Source organism: Stenella coeruleoalba (genome assembly GCF_951394435.1).
Source record: "Stenella coeruleoalba genome assembly, chromosome: 9".
Classification (NCBI taxonomy): domain Eukaryota; kingdom Metazoa; phylum Chordata; class Mammalia; order Artiodactyla; family Delphinidae; genus Stenella; species Stenella coeruleoalba.
Window position 1 is genome coordinate 32,241,698 of NC_137155.1, and position 21,412 is coordinate 32,263,109.

Genomic DNA, 21,412 nt, shown 5'->3' on the forward strand with positions numbered 1-21,412 from the left:
AAAAGCAGAGACAGAATCTTGAAAGCAATAAGTCCTCATCATAATAGTCATCAGTGGAGTGGAAGACTTAATGCTATTTAAATGGCAATATTCCAAGTTGATCTATAGATTCAGCGCAATAGCTACAAAAACCCCAGCTAGCTTCTTTGTGGAAATTGACAAATTGATCCAAAAATTCGTACAGAAATGCAAGATACCCAGAATAGCCAAAACTATCTCGAAAAAGAAGAATAAAGTTAGAGGACTCATGCTTCCTGATTTCAAAAGTTACTGCAAAGCTATAGTAATCAGGATATTATGGACCTGGCATAAGGACAGACATTTAAATCAATAGAATAAAATTGAAAGTCCATAAATAAACCCTTACATTTTTGGTCAATTGACTTTCCATAAGGGTACGAAGACCATTTAGTGGGTAAAGGATAGCTTTTCAACAAACAGTATTAGGACAACTAGAGATCTACATGCAAAAGAATGAAGTTGGAACTCTACCTCACACCACGTCAGAAATTATCTCAAAATGGATTAGGTCCTAAATGTAAATGCTAAAACTCTTGGGAAAAAACATAGGCATAAGTCTTTGTCACCTTAGATTAAGCAACAGTTTGTTTTTTTTTTTATCTTTTTATAAATGACACCAAAAGCAAAAGCAACAAAATTAAAAAATAGACACACTGGACTTTGTCAAAACTAAAACCTATTGTGTTTCCAAGGTCACAAGAGGAATAAGCAATACAACGAGAATTTCAGTTAAAGAACTACCATCTCAAAGGCCCAGGCTTTCATTTCTATGCTATCAGTACAAGTTGCCTATTGCTATGTAACAAGCCACCTCAAAATTTTGTGGCATAAAACAGTAACCATTTTATGGCTCACCATTCTGTGTTAGGGATTCAGACAGCGCTCAGTGGGGACTGCTTGTCTCTGCTCTACATGGCGTTGCCTGGCTTGGCTCAACTGGTGCTTCAGTAGCCAAGAAGGTCTTACTCACGTGTCATGGGTCTTGGTGCTGGTTGTTGGCCAAGGTACCTCAGTTCTCCTCTATATTTCCCCTTTTCTTCATGATCTCTCCTTATTCAGAGCTTCTTCACGTGCCAGCTTCCTGCCAAGAGTAATAAACAGAAGTTGCAAGGTCCATTAACATCTAGGTTCAGAAGTCACACTGCATCACTTCCACTGCACTGTATTTGTTAAATCAAGTCACAGGTTTAGCCCAAATGCGAAAGGAAAGGGAATAGACTCCACCTCTCGAAGGGAAGAGTGGGAAAGTCACAGTGCAAACTGTAAGGGAGGGATTGTCGCACTTATCTACCAAACCGTGTGCCTCTGAAAGCAACTGGCTCTGGGTTGCTGTGATGGTGACTGGTGATGGAGGTTGAGGTCCACAGTTTGCCATCATTCCGGTCACTCTCAAGAAACTGCTCCACCTCTGTACTCTGTTAGAATGCGCCAGAAGAGTACGCAAGCAGCTTCAGGAGTGCCACAAACAGCTACTCTGGGCACCAGACCCTGGCTTCCTCCAGCTTGGGGGCCCTTTGCCTACTGTCCATTTTGACCACTTACTTAATCAGGTGTCCTGGCTTCTCAAGCTGTTTCAAGGCTATACCTCTGTCTCCTCTCTCTATCTAGACTGCTTGGCTTTAAGCCTCTGATCTTAAAACTTGACTTGTGGAATTTGCCCTCAGTGCACATACCACAATCATGAGGCTACGGGTGCCCAAATCCCCACCACAGGATTCAACCCACCTAGACTGTGCTGAGAGACCTCTGCGTGCACATTTTTAGGGGAGAGAGGACAAATAGCCCTCTGTTTCAAGAAAATAAAGACAGTCAGATGTGAACTCCAAACTGATCTTCCCTCCATTTTCCCCTCCGTGTCCATCTATCCTTACTTATGTTCACCTTACTGCAAAAAAATGTGCTCGCTCCTTTCCAAGACCAGCCTATGCTCTTGACGCAGTCCTCACACATCCACCTCCTCCAGGATCTCAATAGTCTCTTCCCTCTTACATCTTCCTTTGTCTTTCCAGCTCCACTGGATTGCTCTGCACAACCTACAAACATGATGCAGTCACTCCCAGCCACTCTACTCCCCCACATACAAATATTCCTTGATCTCTACTTTGGCTTGCCCTCTAAATCCTTGAAAAGGGAAGCCCCACTCCCTGCTTCCCTTCTAGTCATTTATCCAGCAGTTGCCTTCCTCTTTCACAGTCCCATAAAATTGTTCCTCAAAGTAGCCTCTTTTGGGACCCCATTTTACCAGACCCCTGTCAGCTTGTGATCAGCTGCTACTCCCTCTTGGTGGTCCCCAGACCTCACATCACTCTGCCTTCACCCTGCCCACTACTTAGACCATGGTTCCAGCCTATGTTGCACATTAGAGTCATTGTGCAGCTTTTATAAGTTGCCTCTGCCTGTGCCCCATGTTAGAAATTCTGATTTAATTGACCTGGGGAATAATTCAGGGCAGCTATACTTCTTATAAACCACCCAGTTGGTTCTAAATGTACAACTAGATTTTCCCAAGGTTCTATCCTCAGTTCTCCTTTCCTCTTCTTATTCTCTCTAATATCCATGGGCAGCTTTACCAAATCCCATGGTTTCAGCTTCACCTGTAACCTCTAGATATCCCTAAACCTCATCTTTAGACCTGAGTTGCCAAACTCCTGTTAGCACATTCTGCTAACCTCCCTCTGCACATCCTGCCTAGACTTAACAAATTACTATTTCCTGAATGAACTCATTACCTTCTCTTCCGAATACGCTGTCCCTCTTCCTCTTTTGTCTGTCTCTAGGGAGCATCATCATCCATCTATAAACTTAGCTGGAAGCCTCAGAGTCGACCTGGATCATTTGCCCATTGCATGCTAACAACTGCTTACTTTTTTAGGGCTACCTGCCTTTTTAACTGTTGAAACATCACAGCTTTAAAATAAAGCAGCTCCACCACCTATTACCTATGTTACTTGTGTCACTAACTTCACACCCCAAGACTCTTCAGAACGGACATGGTTAGGCTATCACACAGTGTTGTACTAAAGAATAAATAAAATGAGGCGTTTAAAAAGCCTCTCATAGTAAATGACAGTTGTGATTATGGTCGTAACCTTTGCCCTCTTGCTCCCACTGTAACTGAGTCCAGGTCATTATCCTCTCTTCCCTGGATAACAGTGGTACATCTCCTCCTGCTTAGCCTCAGAGCATCTTTCTCAAACACAGGGCTGATCACATCATACACCACTTAGGAGACTTCGGTGGTCCTTCATTCTTCCAAAACATAGGATGGGTGGGTTAGGAGATTTAAACTTCCCATAAATTTCAACAGTGCCCATTCATTCTTTGATTAAAAAAAACAACTGGGGGCTTCCCTGGTGGTGCAGTGGTTGAGAGTCCGCCTGCCGATGCAGGGGACAAGGGTTCGTGCCCCGGTCCAGGAAGATCCCACATGCCGCGGAGCGGCTGGGCCCGTGAGCCATGGCCGCTGAGCCTGCGCGTCCAGAGCCTGTGCTCCGCAACGGGAGAGGCCACAACAGTGAGAGGCCCGCGTACCACAAAAAAAAAAAAAAAAAAAAACTGGTATTTTTTCATCTTCATGTAAAATGCTATGTGAATGCTACTTCAAGTTCTCCATTCATCATCCATCCATATTGCTGCCCCAGTCCCTTTTATATAGAAATTCTGGGGCTACTACTGTCAACTGGATAGGCTCTCCTGTCACCCTGCTCTCCTACCCTCTACTCAATGCCCCTGCATCATCATACAATTTCAGAAGTAGCTCTATAGGCAAAATTCTTGAGGCTAGAGAAGGTCAAAACTTTGTCAGCACTAGCTGATCACATTCAAGAAAGAATGGAAGCATGGTAACCCTGGTAGATTTTTTATTACTATTCATACACATCTCTAATGACAGCTGCCTCCATGGTTGGTGTGACAGGCAGAAGCAGGGCAAATGTCATACTACCAATGATAGTGACAATTCACTGGGTTCTGCATTCATCTAAGTACTCAAAATTCTTTTGCATATTTACACACATCTCTCCTTAAAAATGTGTACATATTAGTTTTAGCACAACTAATGATAGCTTTTCTGACACAGGATGCCTTTAGTTTTTCTCAATAAATTGCCATTTTTAATTTTTTTATTATGGGTTTTGGAATGAAGATTGATTTTTGAACTGTTTTGGAGGGATAATAGCTGACTTTCGTGCTGCTATGCCTTTGCACAGTTCCCATTTCAACAATTAAATATAAACACGCTCCCTCAAAGAACAGCCACTTAAAATATGGCAGTGCTTCATTAACAATCGATTTACAGAATCTCTCATTGTGCAAACGACAGCCTCTGGAAACTGTCATGACATTGTCAGTCTTGCTAAAGCAGGTAAGAATTACTTCTTGAGCTCCAAACAGAGTCACAAATAGCAATGGTTTCCTTGGAGACTCAGCAGTAAAGCTTAAAGCACTGTACCTATAGGACGGGGGCTTCCAAACTAGGAGAGAGCTTCTCTCCAGAGATTAATCAGTCTTCCGCAGTTGAGAAACTTTTGACCCGGTCTTAGGGGGGAACCTATAATTGATTGCTAGTGAGAAGTAGAAATAGGAGACATGCAAATGTGCAGGCCTGTGGGTTATGTCACGGTCAGAGCCCATGGTCACAAGCAGTGTGGTTTGCAATGCCAGGGTGCTGAGAGCCGCAGGACCGGCTCTCGTTAGGAAAGAGTCACCCCATGTAAAAAGCCTCTTATCTGTGTTTCTTGACAGATCATCACCAAGTCAGGAGGCAGAACGATACCCTGGAAAAAGGCAACAAGACAATGCAAGTCATATTTTTTAAAAGGAGCATAATTCTGGTCCTTCATTCTTCTTTACATGTTATTTTATTTGTGGAACCAAACAAGTTGGTGCCCTTTTGATAATTTTAGAATTCTAGATGGAAAATAAACATATTCTAGATCACTATAGTATCTCTTCTTGAGGTGCTGTGGATGGAATTGCATATTTTTTCCTTCTCCCATACTCTTTTAAGCATTCTTTCCGGGGATGTGTAGATTATAAGGGAGATATAGAGGAAACTTTGGTGCAAGCTGCTTATCTCCCTTCTCCCCGTATTGCCTGGTGGAGGGAGTCCGGGTCGCAGGGGTGGAAGTGGAAACAGAATTCAGATTCAGTGCAAATTCGCATGTGGCAAGAAGCAATATAATTTATAAACATGAAGTAACTACAAATAATAATGTGTCAATATGAGAAGATGGGGCCACTTCAAAAAACCTGCGTGTCCGTTAGAAAAATGCATTTGCCTGAAAGGTATAGCAGCTCCTGGATTGCTAGCCTGCATTTTTCACTAAACATACCTTTTAACATTACCTACTCATAATTGCAAGTACTGAGTAACAAAACATGGGAAACAGGAACTCTTTATGCTCTGCATTTATATAAACTGCAGTTTATATACTATGTTTATATAATATGTTATATCTGGAAATTGTTACCAGGCACAACTCTTTACCATGAGGATTCACCTTCATTCACTACCCGTGAAAGCTTATTTTGCGTAGCAAATGAGGCACACTATGTGAATGATTTTCTTTAGATTATACTCATTTCTTTATGAAAGATGCTTCAATTACACCTTATGATACCTACTCCCCTGAACAAATAAAAGCAGCTCACTATTATGAGTTTCTGTCTCCATGAATTTCTGGTGTTTATTTCATGCTCTTCGAGGGCGTGGTGATTAAGATCATGAGCCTTGGAACTGGCAGATACGGAGTTCAAATGAAAACTTCAGCTGTTTCGTTGGAAGCAAGTCTCGAAGACTCAGTTTTTTTGCCTGAAAATGGGGGTATTAGTTCCTACTTCAGAGGACTGTTACAGGAATTGAACGCTATCATATCAGTGAATACAGAACTGAGCATACACCTAGCACACAATGACAACCATTCAGCACACAATGACAACCATTCAATGTCTAGCTGACAGTATTTTACATGTGTGACTTACTTATGCTTATATTTATGCTATTAGTTTCATTTCATTTAATCAATTTTTATAGTTTTAAATTTTTTCTATGGACCATATATTAATTTATATAGTTTTTATTCATTAAGCTGAATTTTGACTAACTTCTGTTATTTCAATCAAACTTTAAAAATTGTGTCCATCTTTTCCAAATGTTTCAAAAAATCTAAGGTCTAGTTTGCCCTAAGTGTGCCAATATATAATTTACTGAATTAGACTGAATCACCTTAATAGTTTATTCTCTCACATATCATTTTTTGTCAATATAACAACAAAGGAACAAGATGCTAGGCCTCTATGCTAGGTCTCCTAAATTTTTTGTAACATGTACTTAATTTCATACCATCATCATCATTACAGAATTATACTAAAATGAAATTTAAACTATGTACCAATTTTTTTCCCTCTTAGATTTCATATTAAATTGAGTCCTGGGCAAATTTGATTCATGACATCCCATTTTGCCTACACTACTACAGTGATCATTTTCCAAAAGTACATATTTGCCTTTATATCTATATATCTGCGTATATTTGTTTCCAAAGTGACTCAGAGCCACATCTTTCTAAGACTTTTTTTTTTTAATAAATATGTGGGGTTTTTAAAAATAAATTTATTTATTTATTTATTTTTGGCTGTGTTGGGTCTTCGTTTCTGTGCGCAGGCTTTCTCTAGTTGCAGCGAGTGGGGGCTACTCTTCATTGCGGTGCGCGGGCTTCTCATTGTCGTGGCTTCTCTTGTGGAGCACAGGCTCTAGACGCGCAGGCTCAGTAGTTGTGGCTCACGGGCTTAGTTGCTCCGCGGCATGTGGGGTATTCCCAGAGCAGGGCTCGAACCCGTGTCCCCTGCATTGGCAGGCAGATTCTTAACCACTGCGCCACCAGGGAAGCCCTCTGAGACTTTTAAGGTTACTTGGGTAGCAAATGGTCGATATTCAAACACACTGACCCCTATTTTTTGTAGGATAACTTATTTGTAACATCCTGGTTTTACCAAAATGGCCAGATACTCTAACAAGTTCTAGAAAGTTTTATGTGGCTGAGAAATAAATCTTCTTTGGTAATACTTCATGTTCTATTATTATTTATAATTTATTCATCACTCTATATTTTTATTTGGTGAGTGCCTCTAGACCTCATTCTTAGCACTGTAGCATCTTTCTTGGAGGTTTGAAATGCTGGATCAGGGAGTCAAAACCCTCCATGAGCATTAGCCTTAGGTTACTGAAAATCAAGACCCAGAGCCAGCTGTTTGAGGACAGGGCCCCCACCTGCCCAGGTGTAGTCAGTATCAGAGAGGAAAGTAACTCACAAGACCAAAAAGTGGTTTTTATCACCTAGCTAAACAAGACCTAAGCTTATTATCAACAACCCTTTATTTGTAATCATCACATAGGAAGTAACCTGAATCCAACTGTCATGACTGATCGCTCTACCAAAGCTACCCTTTGGGGATATTTCTCTTCCCCTAACTATATAAATATCAGGAGACTCCAAACTTTTGACTTCGGAACCATGAAGTTAAAGACTTTTAAAGCTAGAAAAGACTTAAGAAACTTCCAGCACTTCTAATTATTTTATGGATAAGAGACTTAAGGTTCATCAAAGCTAAACTGATGAAATCAGGAGGAAAAGCAGGAACAAGCATCTGGGGATAACGACTCACCAATCTAGAATTCCTTTCTACCTTGAAATCTTGAAATCCAAGGCATATGGGGCATGGACTGAGGGGCAGAGTTGAGAGACATGCTTCGCAAAGGTAAATTTCTGTATTAACAATGTGACATTAACCAATGTTTTCAACAAAGTACAGAAAGAAGTAAGCTCCACACTATTTTTTATAAAAATATTAATTTAAAAGTTTTGACTTTTTATCTGCCAATGTTCTATTTCCACTTGTCTTTTCTCACTCTTTAACTTTCTTGACTTCTCTGGAAAATATGACTCTTTTGTTATAGGTAATTTTGTAAGGAAATTCTTTGCTTATATAGCTTTTAGGTTGTTTGAGTGATTCCTCTGAGAAAATTTCTCAGTATCCCTAGATCAAAGTGTATGAGTATTTGAGGAAAGGAATCAATTACCAAGATTCCAAATCAAAGGTGATAAATATTGGCTTTTCACAGGTACTATGATCTTACTCATGAGCCCTCCTTACCACATTTTCTGACTGCCTATTCTTCCTCCTACTCATGGAATAAAAAGCTCTTGGCTAACTCTTTAACCTTCTTCTTCCTTTCTACATCTCTCCCTTGGAGAACTCATAGCCTGACGATGATCAGCTTCGTACAGGGGCACAAATCTGTGTCATTCCTTGGATCTCTCTGAACCCCAGTTTCATATTTCAGCAATAGCTGGCAATTTTCAGATATCCCTGGCCTCTTAAACTTGAATATATCTAACATCAAATGATATCCTTTCTCTCCAAATCAGCTGTTCCCTTTGCCCTATGTATTCCTGGTAGTGACTCATTTATCCATTGGTTTAACTAATATTTTTTGAATGCCTATTTTATAACAAGATTTGAATGGGGCACTGGAGATACAAGGGAAACTATTCCAATCCAATCTTCGCTGTTAAGGAACAGAGGTGGATAGACGCAAATAAGCAGCACTTACAGCACATTGCGTAGACACTGGGCTAACGCAAGAGAAGGTGATATGAGAGCTCTTTTCCCTGATAATCAGGCATAAAAATCTCTTAGTGATCTTAGCCCAGCCCTCTATGTATGTCCCCCCACTACATTTGGCCAACAAGTTACTTCCAGGAAGTGCCTATTTTCCATCTTCACAATTACTGTGACAAATTAAATAGCCCACAATTCTTTGACAGTTCTCCCATTGAGGGATGTGGTCTAATTCCCCTCTCCTTGAATCTGGGCAGACTTCAATAGAAATGCCATTCTGGGGCTCTCAAAGCCAGGTCATAAGAAGCCTTGCAGCTCTCTCGGAGTCCAGCTGCCACTCTGTGAGAAGCCCAAGGCATGTGAAGGTGCTCCCACCAAGCTCAGCTCCCCGATGACAGCCGGCATTTCAGTCGGGAGAGTGAACCATCCTGAACGTCCAGCTCAGCCTTTAGGCGACTGCAGCCCTGGCCACATCTGCCTATAAGCCCCTGAGTAGCCTCAATAAAGAACCCCCAGTGGAGCCCAGTCTGCCTACAAACCAGAAGAAATAACAGAGTGTTGTTTTTAAGCCACTAAAGTTTTGGATGGTTTGTTAACCAGGAATAGACAACTGTAATAGTCACCGTCATAATCCAGGGGCTTAGCATCTCAGTGCGGCATATCTGATATCCATTCTAGTCCCCACTTTTGTCCCTTTTGCCTTCAGTTGTGAGATTATTCTTCTAAAACTGTTACTCTTAACATGATATTCCATTATTCACGAATTCCTAAGCTTGGCATTCAGGAGCTCCACAGTCGGCTACGTGTCCAGGTTTCGTCACCCCTGGTCTCCCACTTCCTGACCCTCACCCACTCCTCTTCCCAAACTATGAGCCCCAGTCCAATTTCTAGTCCTAACTCGACTTGTACTTCCCTGTTCTGTGCTTTTTCTTATATCATTCCCACCAAACAGAGTGGTCTTTTTTTCTATCTACCTATCCCCCTTTGCATTCCAATCCTAATACTTCTTCTTGGGCTGATCACCCTAGGCCAAAGTGCTTTCCTTGTCTCTTGAACACTTAAGATACATGTGGATTTGGTGACACCCGCATTAGAAGAGCACTCTAATGTATGTGAAATACAAATTATACACTGTCAAACTTTCTATACAAATGTTATTTACTGTTACTCATGTCGCTGCTGTTATTGTTTTCTTAGCTAATCTTCCCACCTTACATTCTTCTCATGTATCCTCTTACAGAATCCCTTTCAACAAAAGTCCAAACTCCTAAACGACAGGCTCCAGGCCATAAATACCTATATGGTTCCTCCCTGTTTCACCACACTGCAGTGCCACGCCCAGAATACTCTTTAGTGAGATTTTGTCCAATGAGGAAATGAATGAGCACTGTAGCCTAGCTTTGGTGTTTCACCTTAAGTCAGTGACTGATTAAATATGTAAGAAAATACTTCCCCTAGGCCATAAGCCATAACCACAAGTCTGGTGTGGCCAGCTGCAGAGCCAAAATTAAAGCTCTTGCCTTTACAGTACATTAATTAACAAGTGGAAGAAAAGACCCAGCCTGCCCCAAGCCTAGTAAGAGATCAGTGGCTTTGTACACCTAAAGAAAGTCTCCCAAAGTGAGGCAGCCTATCAGTAAAAGTGAGGCAGTAGGAAAATTAAGATGGCAACAGATGTCTTCAGGCTAATACTAATATCTTGACAGTGAGGATCTAAGGGGGATAGAGAATCAAGTCATGAGAGAGAAAAACACCAGGAGCTGAGAAGAATGTGGTTTGAGAATCCTTACAAATAAACTCAGTATTTTATTTAGGGATTATAGTTAAATAGTCAAATCCGGTTTCAAGATCATGTTCATGGTTGCCTCAAATATCACTGAATGTCATAGAAAAATTTGCTTAACTAATCTTCTATTATTGGATAATTAGGCTATCTGTAAATTTTTTTTTCTTTTAAAAAGATTTTATTAAAGGCCTTTATAGAGCAACATCCAGACTCCAGATCCAGCGGCCAAGGAGACCCTATTATGCTGTGGGTACCGGCTGAGCATGGCAGGCGGCTCTGGCTTCCCACCCTTCTGTTCGGAGATGGGAGTGGTGGGCAGTATTTCATCTTTGGGTTCCACAATGCTCACGGGATCAGGCAGGGGCTTCTTAGGGCCAATCTTACCAGTTGGGTCCCAAGGCAGCACGATCTTTACCTTGATGCCCAGCATACCCTGTCTGAGCAGCACGTGGCACACGGCAGTATCAACATGGTAGTTAACAGGGTCCCCACTGTGGATCATCAGGCCATCCAAAAACTTCATGGATTTAGCCCTTTGTCCTCGGAGTCTCCCCGACACCACGACCTTGCAGCCTTTGGCCCCACTCTCCATGATGAACCGCAGCACACCATAGCAGGCCCTCCGCACAGCAAGGCCTCCTAGGAGTTTGTAACGCAGAGACTCTGCCTGGGCAATGGCACACAGACCTCTCGTGGCCACCTTTTCAGCATAAAGCTCTACACTGCCCTCAAGGAAGCCAAATCTCTTCTGAACCACAGCAGTCAATTCCCCGGATCCGCCGGCCCTTCTCACCAAGAACATTCTGTGTCCTGGTGGCCAAGATAATGATTTCTGTCCTGGTTGGTGTAACTCGGACCTCAACTCCAGAGTACCCATCTTCAGCCAGCTGCCGAGTGAGAAACTCATTCGGTTCAGCTTTGAACATGCCGTCAGCAACAAACTTCCTCTTCTTGGATATCTGCACCGCCATCTTGCTGCCACGCGCCGCCGAAAGGAAAAGTTGTAAATTTTTATAGTAATATTTTATTTTTATACATCTATCTTTGAAGACTTCTCTCGGTTAAATTCCAAGATGTGAAATTACTGAGTCAACAGATACGTAGAGTTTAAAGGCTCTGAAAAGGTATAGCAGAATCAGTGCTGGCATGATTGATGATGGAGTTTAGCTTGAGAAGAGAGAGGAGCAAAGCCCAGAGTCTGGGTTAACATCTGCCTTGGTTCAGACCCGCATCGTCTCCTGCCTAGATGAGTGCAATGGCACCTAAGTGGCGTCCCTGCCACCAATCTTGATGCCAGCGTGTTTTTTCTAACTGTGATATGATCTAACAAATCAGGTCATATGTCTTCATGGTAGAAAACACAAGCACCTGCATGATCTGACCCTGATTACTTGCCCAGGCCCAGATTCCTTCTTTCTCTAAGCATCTCACATCTGCACTTTCTGCTGAGGCTGAGTCTAGCTACTTAAAGTCTCCTCAAGCGTTCCAAACCTGTCTAGGTCTCCATATGTCCTCACTTCTACTCCTCCTTTACTCTTACATCCTTTCTATGCACCCACAGATGGTCAATGCTACTTGTCTTTTAAGACCCCAGCATCACATCCAGGAAACTGTCCATTCATCTAAGTTCTGCAGCAGCCAGTACAAACCTCCACATGGCCCTTCCCACGTCCTCTTATCCTTGTTGGCTTAGTTTAGACTGTCTTCCCTGTTAGGTCAAGAGCACCTTGAATGAAGACTCTATTTTGTCTCTCCACCCCTAGTACTTAGCACAGTGCTTACCACATTGTAGGTACGGATAAGCAGCAAACCAACCAACAAACAAAATCAGGGAGAGTCATGTGGGCACAGGAGGAGGCCACATGGAGGCCATGACTAAAGACCTAAGTGTGGAGGATTTATAAGTGCAGGAAAGAGGTTGGAAAGTATTTGAGGATTGGATATTTTGAATTTCGGACATAGAGCAGCTCAGAAGGAGAGCAAGGAAAAAGGCAGCGTATCTTTTGAATTTGGGACATTTGAAGGGTCATTAGTGTGGATGTCAGAATTGTCAGAGGTAAAGACATGGAAAGGGATGGCCATGAGGAATTTAGGCTAAAGCTGGAAGTAGTGACAGGGACAGGATGGCAGATGTAACAAGGCTGGAGGTCCACTTTTGAAATGCCAAGAGGGCACTACTGTGAATCAGCCAGTAGCCCAGGCATAAACAGAGCGTTTAGGCCATGCTGTTGCGTGTGAGACTCAATTCAAAAAGCGCCTGTACCCAGTAACCAAAAGAAGAGACGTGGGGGTCTTGGAACTCCAGCCTCATAGAGGCAAATGCTTTTATTTCACTTTCTTTCTCTCTAATTATAAACATCTGAGGGTAACTGGCATACAGAAAAACCTTATAAACACATGTTTACGTGTAGTGAACAATGATGCCTCACATCTGCAAAGCACTTTAAAGATTGCAAAGCTCTTACCCAAAATCATCTCTTTGACCCTCAGAAGCCTTCTGCGAAGTACAGGACAAAACTTACTATCAACATTTTAGAAAAATGATTACCACTGTGAAATGGGGACAATGCTTATATATCTGAATAGCTGTGAAAATTAAGTAAAATCATGATGCGATAGAGCATGATCAAAAGCATGGAAAAAAACAATGTGATACACAGTCATGCCACAGGAGTACACACAAAGCTCAAAGAGGTTTAATGACTGATGCAAGATCACCCACATAATAAGTGGCAGGCCCAAGCCTAGGACCACTGTGGTCCTAGAAGAACCCAGAGCTGGTTTTTCCTTAATCTAAGCAAGTACAGAGAACAAATGAGATCGTTGTCCCCTGAAGGTAGGGAGCTCATATGTCTATCACCCCAGCCCCTAACCCAGAACTTGGCACATAACAAGGGCTTTTTAACGGTTGCTGAAAGAACTGTAATTGGAGATTGAAATACTTGATATCCAAGAATTTCTGCTTTTCTCCACAACCCACTCCATCCCACCCCTTAAACCTATTACCTTTGCTTACCTCACCCATGGAGACCTCATTCTAAATTCAGATGTTGTTCTGGTGCCCAAAAGAACTCAGAATACATCTTGTCACAAAATGATGGAGATTCGGTGTTTAAATTAAAATTTTCTTAATCATCAGCACCACACAATCCTGTGTATCAAAAACATCATGCGTTAAATATTCTCTTTGGGCTATCCTGAGAATGAAACAGTTAAAAATATTTGTTAAGGACTTATTATGCCCTAGATAGTATATTCCTTTTCTATGAAAAAAATCTGAATTTTGATAAAAGTTGAAAAATATATTCTGAGAACTAAGTTGGGTATTTCCTACATTAAAAAGAAAGGAGAAAAAGACAGAACATTAAAGGAAGTCAGTTGGCAATTTATTTCCCTTCTCTCCCTTGTCCTCAGAGATTTCCCCATAATCTCACAGCCTCAGAAATCTCTATGATACCCTATTTCAATGGTTTCAAACTGTGGTCCCTAGACCAGTATCATCAGCATCAACTTGTTAGAAATGCAAAATCTCACTGCCCACAGCTGAATGAGAAAGTTTGCAGGTAGGACCAGCAATCTGTTTTAACACGCCCTCCAGGCTTAAATTTGAGAACGACTGCCCTGTCTAGAAGCACCAGCATGCCCTTTAATACTGGTCCATCACTGGCCTGAACCAACATGTGTGCTTGTCTAGGTCTCTGAGCAAAAGGGATGGCTGAGGAATAGCAACAATTAAGCTTACTGTGCTACAAAATTAAAGTACTACATTAATAGCAAGGATTATACCTTATGAATGAAACACTGTGCATAAACTGTAATAACTCTCAGTCACATGTCAGTGTAACAGTAATAAAAGCTACGTATTAATCCATTCTTAACTTACAGATTTTTCAACTTCTTTCGTTATGCAAAACTCATTTTATTTTTCTTCCTTTATGCATTTTTTAGGATCCCTTCCTCCATGCTTGTATGATTTTGTACAAATTCACATTATTAAAATATACCTAGGTCTTTCATGAACATCAAGGGGAATGAAATCTACGTGTACATTTTCCTACACCTTGGTGAGGTAAGAAGGAGAAATTGTGAAAACTTTCTCAAATCTTTAGTTAAATTCTATTATGGACTAATTTTCTCCTGGGGATTGCCAAGGAAAATGTACATGTTATTCATTCATTAAAATTCCTTCCAATGATCTAAATGGCGAATTCCCTACCTAGCTACAAGGGAAAATGAAATCTCCAAATTTGATCAAAGTTAATCAAAACAGAGGTGTGTGACTCATTCAAAAGACAAAGCATGCCTATTAAAAATGTTCCAAAAGAAGATACATGGATGAAGCTGCTGGAGGCCACTCTAACTTGTGTTATGATCACTTAAAAGGGATTTTAAATGACTATTTACATTAGTATTCAATCAAAGGTACCTTCCATGACAGCCCCTGAATTACACGGAATATTTATCTGGTGCCTGAAATTCAGAGCACCTACTTTCTTTCCAGGCAGCTGACTGCTGTATTGCATTTGACCTTTCATTTAACAGCAAGTCTATAATCATATTTTGTCACTTTTTAACAAACTATTTGTGAAAAGAAATAGAATGCAAGCCATAGATTAATAAATAAGAAATAATTGAAGGTAAGGACAACTGGATTATATTTGGTTTGGGCCTCTTGATTGGGTCACAATTTTTTCTTTTAATGTTCAATGAAGCAAAATTATGCCTAGTAACTTTGTAACTCTTAATTCCTATTTCAAATGTATGGCTTTAAAAAGTTTTTAAACCAATAAGACTACATACTAAATATGGCTAATGTTTTAAAATTTAGTTTTTAAAAACTTTTCTTTTATATAGCTACTTTTTTTTTTTTTTGCAGTACGCGGGCCTCTCACTGTTGTGGACTCTCCCGTTGCGGAGCACAGGCTCCGGACGCACAGGCTCAGCAGCCATGGCTCACGGGCCCAGCCGCTCCGCGGCATGTGGGATCTTCCCGGACCGGGGCACGAACCCTTGTCCCCTGCATCGGCAGGCAGACTCTCACCCACTGCACCACAAGGGAAGCCCTATAGCTACTTTCTTACACCTAAATATCTGGTTTAACCTAAAGGAATTACTCATAAATGACAATCAAGAAACTATCAGCATATATAGGAAAGTGGCACTTTCTTTAAATCCCCCAAAATAGTCTCAGGAAGAATAAGCTTCTTGATCAGTTTTGGCTGAAGTATCACAGAAGGAAGGAATTACTTCAACTTTTACCTCTGGTCTTTGAATACAGTAACGCTAAGTGACTGTTATGTACAGCAAGTCAAACTATTTTTAAAGTTTCTCCGTACCCACGGGATTACGCAGCTTATGATTTTCTTTCTGTCAACCATCCTTAATGCTTACCTTCAACTCATCATAGAACGTTCTGTGCTAGGTAGATGTCTTTGTTTATAAGCCATGTCTGATTTGGTCTGGATATGGTGAACTTCTTGTTATAAATCAGAAGAGAGTTTTGAAAAGAAAACAAAAGCCCCAAACAAGTATATTCTATGATGTACTTGTAGGATAAGCAGTTTTAATTAAATCTAGTTTCTCCTCCCCGTCTCCTGCTAAGATTTAATTTGTATTTTCAGGGCCAGACATACCCAGCAAAGCTCAACCAGACTGTAGAAATTACAAGATTCCAGTTGCTAGAGTCATTATATAGCATTAATATTCAGGTTGCTGTTTTATTTACATGGTTTAGTTTTTCACTTGAACCTTTTTGAGAAAACTCTCCTTAAGTCTTACAAGTCACTACCTTTTCCATTTTACAATCAATTAGGCCCAAAACCTGAGAGTATGGCCATCCAACATTGAAAACAGAAGGAGGGATGGGAGTAGAAGGCCCAAATTAAATTATGGTTTTCTGGGACAACTGGAACTCAAACCTAGTTTGTCGAGCCGCCCATTAGTCAGTCAACACCAATCACCTGTATAGAAAGGGATTTCATCCATGAACGTACGCATACACAATCTCACCCTATGGAAAGCAGGTTAAAGTAACTTGACATTATGGCACTCCCTTCAGAGCACCTGTTTGGTAGAGTCCAAGAACAACAGCTATGAAAACATGAACCCCTATTTTGAATATCTTCACGCAGGAAGACCTAAAGCCACGTGAATTTAATCCCCTTTCCTAAATGTTAACAGCAGTGTAGAAATGGACGCTCTCATCCCTGTAATCAGTTGCACAGTGCACGAGGCCAGCAGTCTCTTGTGCCTCATCTGCGAGCTAATCTTTCATTTCATAGCAGATCTTTCCATATCAAACAACACAAATGACTTAATTTGCATGACAGGATTTGTAACGGGGCAAATCTAGTGTCAAAGTCGATTAAAGATTACACCAGAGAACTATCATAATCAGTCCTCTAATGAGCCTAAATAGTACATGTAAAGTCTCCCCTCTTTGCCATTCCAGTCATGTCTAAAAGGGAATGTGTTTCTTTTCATCGATGAACCAGTCTTTGGTTTGCACATTATGCCCTACGTTGAGCTAAAGTCATGTCAGTCTGGTTTCAGAGGGAGAGAAAGGGAAATAATAAAGCAAACATCACTTCACAAATGACATTGCTTGGTATAAGCCAACGTTTGAAGCCCTTAATTCTTCTAATCTGCAAAATAGTCAATGCTAATGGGTTTTTGCCTTTGTGAAAGCTGATGCATAGAAAGAAAAACTTTAATGAGCTGCCTGGGCCGTATGCTTACAGATACCTGTCAAATGTCTGTCATCTTAGCTATCGCTGAGGCATTATAAAGAAAGTAAGAAGGAAGGAACGACAGTATTTGTACAAGCATTTTCATGCTAAAATGGCACAATTTTCTTCCTGTCATAATTTCATTGTATCTGAAAGTCAGAAAAGCTTAACCCTTTCCCTAGCATGTCCTGGGTAGTTGTATCGTATAATCTTGGAGCGAGTGGTTTAAAAACAGTGATGTGATTTTGTAAACAGCATCTTCTGTTAAATTTGTTTCTGAAAATGGAATTACCTACATTTTAAAAAATGTGACAACAAACTGTTTGAATCAATTGCTTCACCCCAGGGAGATCAGGAGCTTATTAAATGCAAAACCTTCATAATGTGCGAGCCTGTCATTTGAATCAATCCTTTCTGTGCTCTTAGTTTAATATTTCTTTGTATCTTTGTGTGCTTAATACACATACCAGGGCAATAAGGTCAACAAACTCCCCTAGTCTCACCTTCTCTTTTATTAAAAAAAAACAGGGAATGCAAATACATCTTATTATGCCAGCTTCTGCAAGCTCTGCTACAAGAAGGTCACGTTAGCCTTGTTTTCTGGGATTTATAATAACATAGTAATAAAAATGTAACGTGAGTTGAAATTTGGCAGGAGAGAAAAGTCTCAGTCCAGGTGTGACTTGTTTTCCCTCTTTCAAATTAAAAAGAAATGTAAGTGTATAGACATGCACATGCGTGCGCGCGCACACACACACGCACACACACACACACACGCACACACACACGCACACACACGAGAACTTTTAAGTTTGGGGTCAAAGGGCTTAGAATTTTAAAGAAACGAGAATGAACTTTAACTCTCAGGATTCCTTGGTGGTTAGAGCGATCAGAGAAGTGCAGCATCCTCTGACTGTTCTTGTTTGCCACACCCCTCAGACCCAAATTTTAAAAGGATGGAAAGAAAAGAAAATGAAGTGCTTTCAAGAGAGGGAGGAGCTCTTTCTAGTAGAGTATGGATGTGTTGAGGATACATTTTTGGTCTTCCTGCTGACTTACTGTGTACATTAGAAAAGCTTCCGTACTTCTGTATACTTCGATAATCATATGTTAGGATAATCCTCAACACTTGTAATGAAACGATAGGGATAAAGTGAATATTTGTGAATCAAATAATGTCTGGTGTTTTACACCTATGAATTTTGTAAATAGCACTGACCTGTGATCTTGTATCTTTGCAGACACATATTTTGGCATATTAAAATAGTTATGGTACTCCAGATTGTCGACTGAACTCCAACTACCCTAAATAGTGTACAAATCCTCTACCGGCTTCCAGGCACCAATGAGGATGCTGCTAATAAGATGGTCACTGGCGTTGGTCGTTTGTGACTAGGGGTGTCTAGGAGGCTTGTGCACTCTGAATGCCAAGCCCTTCCAAGAAGACACGTCAAGGTTCAGCAAAGCAGAACTTCTTCAATTTGCCTCAAAGTGCTGTAACACCAGGGCTTTGACTCACTTGCCTTCCCTCCCCTGTTACAAGCTAAAGAGACCAACTTGAATGAGCCCATTCGGCTGTATTGTTTCCCCCCCAAACGACTGTGACTCGAGGAAGTATTAAATATTGACGCCGCAGGTAAAACCTAAGGGCCCTAATCGGTTCTCCAGCCTCCTGCTTCCTTTTCCCAGAGTATAATAAGTCAAAACAAACTCAAGTAGAGGGTAAATTTTTATCAAGGGGCACTAAACTTTCAAATTAGATAAATCAAGCCAAAAGCATTAGAATATGGATGGCTCTAGCATTCAATGCCTAGATGTGGCCAAAAACTGGGTCTCCAATTAGACAGATTAGACGGCTCTTAAGGCCAGGTTTATTGAAAAGAAATTAGGCCAACTTTAATTTGGAAGTGAATTGTTTTAACATCCTTTGGTAGAGATGTTCAGCTCTTTGAAAAGAAACAAATTCACTTCACCAATATAAAAAGCATCCTCCTTGGGCCTTATTCTGATTTGCAAACAAGTAGACCTCTCCAGCGAAAAGTGAACAGCGACCCAATGTCTGTGGCTGTAGGGTCTTTATCTAACAAACATTTATGGTAGACCGTCAGTTTGCCAGGCCCTGAGCCATAGGATCATGCTTTGTGACAGAACCCACCACTACAGCACTAACAGGTAAGTGTCCCTCAAAGTTGCAAGCTCTCTTTTTTAAGCAATCCAGCCTCTCTATAAAAGACATGTTTTACCTACAAAGCCTCATTTATTGAGTTAAATATAAAAATCTATTAAAGAGGTCAGACGTCTAGAATCGTTTCTACATTGCTGCTGTTGTTATTGCTTTGTCTTGTTCTTAATTCAAAAGATAAATTAGGAGCCTGGATCTGCTTCCATGCCACTCCCCATCCCATGGTACATGTTCAAGCCCACATACTTTATCTGGAAATGTACACGCATTAATCACTCTCTCCTTAAATTTCATCCTGCTATTTATCAAGAGGCCCCCAGCTTCCCTCGGTGACCATTGTGTCTGAGCGCTGGATCCTTTACACCATGTGGAAAAGAGAACTCCCAGACAGTAACATGCAAACTTTAATAACATACATTAGTCATACATGTATGGTTTTGACTCAGATTTCAACTGCTCTCCAGTATGAATAATTCAACGCCCCTGCCCAATTGTTCCTGTAAGGATACGATATGAATTAAAAGCCTATAAGCCGTGTTACTAAACAATGCTCTGCATTTTCCCGCAGCAGTTGTGTGCAGATAGAGACACGGCCATTTGTATTTCAGAGTTCATTTTTCCTGCAGTCCTAAACTCTCCTTCCCCTTGAACACTGCTTCTGTGACCCAGTTGCTATACCTCTGATCCGCTGCACCCCAGTGGCTGTCACAAGTCTCCCTCCTTCCCAGGAGTTGAACACACAATAGAGAAAAGGCCCTGGCTGGGAGGTTCAGCCGCCATTAACCCCTACCAGCTGTGCCTGTGGGGAGCCTTCTGGCCTGAATGTCCTTTCTCTGCGGCCGCCTTCATGCCACTAATCTAACCATTGTTAAGGAGGAATGCTGACAGGAGAAAAGAAATTTTTCTTGTGTCCATGCAAGTGTGTGTATCCATGTGTAAGTGAAGGAAGAGTGAAGGCTAATTTCTATAGTTGGCATGAATGGAGGGATTGGGAAAAAAACCTAGTTAAAATGTGTTTACTTGCTTAAAAGGCTCAGTCAATTTAAATAATTTCACTAGTGTGCTCTATTTTTTTTAGGGAGGGGGGAAGAAACTAGTTACTATTATAATTTTCGTTAAATCCTCTGAGATGTTTGGGCATGTTTAAGACTTTTCAAATTCACTGCTGGCAGAGAAAAATTGAATTGAATTTCTTAAAAATACAGGCATAAAGTTACAGACACAGAATTACTCACTTCTAATGGACCTTAAAAAATTCAAGAAAGAGAACTGGTTATACGAGTCACATTTCCTTCAGAAAAACCATTCACATTTAATGCTTAGGAAAGTCTTAAAAAATCTTTTAGGATTGAAATGGGAAAGGGTTTAAGTTTATCAACCACTTTCAGAACGAGCAATAAATCTAAAAAGAGGCACTGTATTTTTAAAAAAACAAATTTTACTTTCAAGGAACTTTCAAGTTCAATAAGGGAACATGATTTTCTCTTTAGTTTTAAAGAAGACATATTCAGACAGAACAGGAGAGACTACCTGAAGTAGTAACTTTGTGAACTTAGAAAGCCAGGCAGGTGACAATGATGACCACAATTCTAATTACACTGCCAAGCAAACAACCTACCTATTTGAAAAGTTTACATAATTTCTACCTTTGAGGCTTTCATTTGCTTTTTCAAAAGCACTGGCATTGAAGAGAAACTATTCTTAAATTTAATGCTCCATGTTATCATTTGGTAAAGTTCTGTAAAACACAACAGTTGGCCTATTTCAAATCAAATTAAGAATAATTCATGTAGAAATGTATTTTCTGGGCAATTAGACTGTATCGTAGTAGGGCAAATGTCTAATATAATAACACTCTACTTTGCATCTGTTCCTATGTCTAGACTGCTGCAATTACTGGTCCTCACAATACCAGCAGCAAGATAATGCTCTACTCACAGGTTTTAGCCATTAAAATTCAGCATTATCTTTCTTTGCCCCTTTATTACCTCAATCATTGGATTGTGATAAAATAGATTTAATGAAGTTATACTTTTCTAAATTTGCATGCATATATTTACATAAACGGTGACT

The 21,412-nt window shown here is 40.7% G+C and overlaps 1 long non-coding RNA gene and 1 pseudogene across 2 annotated transcripts in view; both read right to left on the bottom strand.

Annotated features, from left to right (window-relative positions):
• Window positions 1-925: 925 nt before the first annotated feature.
• Window positions 926-21,412, bottom strand: part of LOC307191783 — a 265,880-nt gene continuing 245,393 nt past the window's right edge. Inside the window, exons 5-6 of the long non-coding RNA XR_013829833.1 lie at window positions 13,446-13,580; window positions 926-1,102 (exon numbers count right to left, since the gene is read on the bottom strand). This is a non-coding gene — a long non-coding RNA (uncharacterized lncRNA). The remainder of the gene's footprint in view (window positions 1,103-13,445; window positions 13,581-21,412) is intronic.
• Window positions 10,669-11,421, bottom strand: LOC307191722 (small ribosomal subunit protein uS3-like; annotated as a pseudogene). Its single transcript has one exon. The product of its transcript is annotated as a small ribosomal subunit protein uS3-like (transcript).